Here is a 5,772-nt window from a genome sequence, read left to right as displayed (position 1 = left end):
CCCACCCACTTGTGTGGTTTAGGTATTGGGCTGATTGTAGCCCCCTAAGGTGAATCTGGCTGTGCTACTTCTTTTTCTCCTTTTTCTATTTTGTGGAATAATTTGAGGAGTATTGGAATTAGTGCTTCTTTGCAAATCTGTTAAATTCTGCACTAAAACCACCTGGCCCTGGGCTTTTTTGGGGGATTGTTGGGAGACTTTAATGACTATTTCTATTTCATTATTCCCATTTCTATTTAGATTGTTTGCCTGATCTTGGTTTAACTTTGATAATTGATATCTATCAAGAAAACTGTCCATGTCCATTTCATTTAAATTTTCCAATTTTTGGAGTACAGGTTTCTGAAGTAACACTTAAGGATACTTTGGATTTACTCATCTGTTTTTATGAATGTTGTTATATCTCCCTTTTCATTTCTGATTTTGTTACCTTGGGTATTCTTGCTTTGCCTTTCAGTTTCTTTGACTAAGAGTTTGTCTATATTGTTGATTTTCTCAAAGAACCAACTCTTTGTTTCATTGATTCTTTGAATTGTCTTCCTTGGTTCAAAAATAGAACCATTGATTTCAGCCCTGAGTTTGATTATTTTCTGGCCTCTGCTCCTCTTGAATATGTTTGTTCTTTTTGTTCTAGAGCTTTCAGGTGTGCTGTTAAGTTGCTAGTATGAGATCTCATTAATTTTTTTTAATTAGGGAACTTGGTGCTATGAACTTTCCTCTTAGCACAGCTTCCATTGTGGCCCATTGTACATTCATTTTCATTGAATTCTAGAAAGTCTTAAATTTATTTATTTCCTGATACAGTGGTCATTGAGTCGAGAGTTGTTCAGTTTCCATAAGTTTGTAGTTTTTCTGTTATTGTTGAAGTCCAGTTTTAATTCATGATGGTCTGATAGAATACAGAAGGTTATTTCAATTTTTTTTTATCTCTTGAGATTGCTTTGTAATGAAGTATATCAGCAATTTTGGAGAAGGTTCCGTGAGGTACTGAGAAAGTATATTCTTTTTTTCGTTTGGATGAAATGTTCTGTAGATATCTGCTAGGGCCATTTGAGTCATAACATCTGTTAGTTACATTGTCTCTTTGTTTAGTATCTGTTTGATATCTGTTTGACCTGTCTATTGGTGAGAGTTAGGTGTTAAAGTCTCAACTCAGAATTGAGACACTATCTTTGTGGTTTTTTTTCCTTTGATGAACATAAAGTGCTCTTCTCCATCTCTTTTTCTAAATTTTTGTTATATTATAAAACACATTTTATTCGTTACTTATGTATTAGAGTTCAGAATACTATTTTGATTCTATTTAACAATAACTCTTTAAAGAATATTTCTTTAGAGTTCTTTTTTCTTTTTAATTATTCATTATTCATTATTCAATCTCTTTCCAGAGATTTTCTTTATTTACATTTCAAATATTTTCTCTTCTCCAGGTCTCCCTTCCAGAATCCCCTTCTCCCATCCCCTCTCCCCCTGTCTTTATGAGGGTGCTTCCCCACCCACTCACCCACTCCTGCCTTCCCACCCCAGCATTCCCCTACACTAGGGCATTGAACCCCAACAGGACCAAGGGTTGCTCCTCCCACTGATGTCCAACAAGCCCATCCTCTGCCACATACGTGGCTGGAGCCTTTGGTCCCTCCATGTGTACTCTTTGGCTGGTGATCCAGTCCCCGGGAGCTCCGGAGTGTATGGGGGTTGAAACTTTTGCTCCTCCCACAGGGCTGTGAAGCCCCTCAGCTCTTTCAGTCCCTTTTCCAATTCCTCCAGCAGGGGCCCTGTGCTCAGTCCAATGGTTGGCTGAGAGCATCCACCTCTGTATTTGTCAGGCTCTGGCAGAGTCTCTCAACAGACAGCCATATCAGGCTCCTGTCAGCAAGTACTTCTCGGCATCTGCAATAGTGCCCAGGTTTGGTGAATGTAGATGGTATGGGTCCCCAAGTGGGGCAGTATCTTGATGGCCTTTCCTTCAGTCTCTGCTTCATACTGTGTCTCCATATTTCCTCCTGTGAGTATTTTGTTCTCCCTTCTAAGAAGCACTGAAGCATCCACATTTTGGTCTTCCTTCTTCTTGGGCTTCATATGGTCTGTGAATTGTATCTTGGATACGCCGAACTTTTGGGCTAATATCCACTTATCAGTGAGTGCATACCATGTGTGTTCTTTTGTACTGGGTTACCTCACTCAGGATGATATTTTCAAGTCCCATCCATTTGCCTGAGAGTTTCATGAAGTTGCTTTTAATAGCTGCATAGTATTCCATTGTGTAAACATACCACATTTTCTGTATTCATTCCTCTGTTGAAAGACATCTGGGTTCTTTCCAGCTTCTGGCTATTATAAATAAGGCTGCAATGAACATAGTGGAGCATGTGTCCTTATTACATGTTGTAGCATCTTCTGGGATGCTACAACATGCAATAAGAAGTGGTACGACTGCCCAGGAGTGGTTATTGCTGGGTCCTCAGGTAGTACTATGTCTAATTGTCTGAGGAACTGCCAGACTGATTTCAAGAGTGGTTGTACCAGCTTGCAATCCCACCAGCAATGGAGGAGTGTTCCTCTTTCTCCACATCCTTGCCAGCATCTGCTGTCACCTGAGTTCTTTTTAGTTTAATTTATATTAATTTATTTTCTTACACTTCATATTTTATTCCCTATCCAATCCACCCTCTGACTGTTCCACCTCCCATAAGTCCTCCCCATACCCCTGTCTCCATGTGGATGTCCCCATCACCCCACCCCCACTCCATCTGACCTCTAAACTCCCTGGGGCCTCCAGTCTCTTGAGGGTTAGGTGCATCATCTCTGAATGAACATAGACCCAGAAGTCCTCTACTGTATGTGTGTTGGGGGCTTCATATCAGCTGGTGTATGCTGTTTGTTTTGTGGTCCAGTGTTTGAGAGATCTTGGGGTTTGCTGGTCCTTTTACAGGATCACCCTTCTCTTCAGCTTCTTCTGTTCTTCCCCAATTCAACAATGGGTCAGCAGCTTCTGTCCATTGGTTGGGTAGAAACATCTGCATCTGACTCTTTCAGTTGCTTGTTGAGTCTTTCAAAGGGCAGTCATGATAGGTCCTTTTTTGTGAATGCTCCATAGCCTCAGTAAAAGTGTCAGGCCTTGGGACCTCCCCTTGAGCTGGATCCCATTTTAGGCCTTTTGATGGACCTTTTTTTCCTCAGGCTCTTCTCCATTTCCATCCCTGTAATTCTTTCAGATAGAAACAACTATGAGTCAGAGTTGTGACTGTGAGATAGCAACCCCATTCCTCAGTTGATGTCCTGTCTTCCTGCTGGAGCTGGGCTCTATAAGTTCCCTCTTCCTACTGTCAGGCATTTCACCTAAGGTCCCTTCCTTTGAGTTCTGAGATTCTCTCACCTCCCAGGTCTCTGGTGCATTCTGGAGGGTCCCCCAAATCTCCTATTTCCCAAGGTTGCCTGATCGGCTCTGCCAGAGTCTGACAGTACAGATGCAGATGCTCATAGCCAACCATTCAACTAAGCACAGGATCCCCAATGGAGGAGCTGGAGAAAGGACTGAAGGAGTTGAAGAGTTTTGCAGTCCCATAGTAAGAACAACAATATCAACCAACCAGACCTGCCAGAGCTCCCAGGAACTAAACCAAAAGTCAAGGAGTGCACATGGAGGGACCCATGGTTCTAGCTGCATATGTAGCAGAGGATGGCCTTGTCAGGCATCAATGGGAGGAGAGGCCTTTAGTTCTGTAAAAGTTTGATGCCCCAGTGTGGGGAATTCGAGGGCAGGGAGGTGGGAGCTTGTGGGTGTGTGGATGGGGGAATACCCTCATAGAAGCAGGGGAGGGAGGATAGGATAGGGGGTTTCAGGGGCAGGGAAACCAAAAAAGGGGATAACATTTGAAATGTAAGTAAAGAAAATATCCAATAAAAAGAAACTCTAAAAAGTGCGAGAGAGAGAGAGGAAGAGAGAGAGAGAGAGAGAGAGAGAGAGAGAGAGAGAGCGCATGGGAAATGTCTTGGTAATGAGAAAGCCTGCATCAGCTCTGCCACTGGATGTTCAGTTTGTATCCTGTGACTTTGAGGAACTTACTATTTTTAATACTTCTTTCATTGAACTTTTAAACTTATTTATTTACATAAAGTGATGATATATTCCCATAGTAACAATTCAGTTGTCCTCATATATAATTTGGATGAACTTTAATTTATTTTTCTTGCTTGAATGTTTTCACTAAGACATATAGTATTATGTTCAGTCAAAGTTGTAAAAGGAGCCATCACTGGCTTCTTCTAGATCTTGGAGAGAAAACTGTTTTTGTTTTTTTTTCCCATTCAATACCAAATGTGTATACTTAATATATATGACTTATTATGTTGGGGTATGTTTCTACAGCTAATTTATTCAGAGATTTTTTATCTTAAAGAACTGATGAATCTTACAGTTTTTTATGTGTTGAAATCATATTTTATTTAAATTATTTTTTTTCTTGAAAATAGATTCTTCTTGCTTGCATAGTATCCCGATGAGAATTTCTCCTCCATGCATTTTTCCCATCTCCCACCACTCTTTCTTTCTTCCCCAGTTCCACTCCTCCTCTGTTTTGCTTCAGGAAAGAGCAGGCCTCCAAGTGACAATACCCAAACATGATAACATAAAATACAATAAGACTAGACAAAAGTCCTCATATCCAGGCTGGACAAGCCAATCCAATAAGGCCATCATCATATGCGTTTTGGTTCTGTTTCATTGGTGTGTGTCATGTGATTGATGTGTATTGACCCATTCTTGCAATTTGGGGAATCATTTTTTTTTGTCATTGTGCATAGACATTTTAATGTACTATTGCATTTGATTTGCTACGGTTGTACAGTAAATGTTTGAGCTTATTTTCAGCAGCAAAATTGGCCTATGATCGTGTGTGTGTGTGTGTGTGTGTGTGTGTGTGTGTGTGTGTGTGTGTATGTGTGTATACTTATCTAGGTTTGTTATCAGGGTAATTCTGGGCTTTCTTTCTTTCTTTTTTTATTAGCTTTTATTGCATTATGATGAGAAAAGTTACATGATTTCAATTTGTCTTTTTTTGTCATATTCCTTAAAATTTATAAAATATTATAACAATAAAAATGAGTACTATAAAAGTTGTTTGATATAAAACAACAATCAATTTAACAGTATTATGTAGGTGCTTGTCTACAGCAATACTGAAAATACATACTTTTTCTCAGTATAAATTTCAAATAACTCCAAATATATTAACTGTATACTTCAAAATAATATATCATAACTAGTATTTTCTTAAATGAACATAAATATATAAAGTCTTTTTGTTTGTTTGTTTTGTATTTAGTACAGTTTAAAGTCTTGGCTCTTTCTGTGGTACAAGCCCAAAATAAGAACCATTTTTAAACATTGGATTTCATTGTAATAAGGCTGTACTTCAATGACCCTCAAATCACCAAAGGATTTTACCTCCATCATAGCTAAGCTGAGAGTTGGCAGTTCTGCTGCACCAAGGAATGAATTGTAGGCACAATTTTGGGGTACAGACTTTCTGCTATTTGACTTGAGTGAGTGACTTTATTCTCAGGCCACAGAGAACAGGTTACATTCATTTAAGAAATGGTATGTGTATTAAGATAGTCTATCCATAAAGTCATTCACCAACTATTTAAATGAACAGTGGTTCTGCTTGGAGGGTGGCACAGACATTAGGTGTGGGTAAGAATTTGGTTCATTGACTGTGATAATTTGGAAAAGCATTCATCTCAGAGAAAGAGTAACTTGTAAAGTCCTCT

Source organism: Mastomys coucha, unplaced genomic scaffold (assembly GCF_008632895.1).
Source record: "Mastomys coucha isolate ucsf_1 unplaced genomic scaffold, UCSF_Mcou_1 pScaffold5, whole genome shotgun sequence".
NCBI lineage: Eukaryota > Metazoa > Chordata > Mammalia > Rodentia > Muridae > Mastomys > Mastomys coucha.
Note: the sequence above shows the minus strand (reverse complement) of the source record.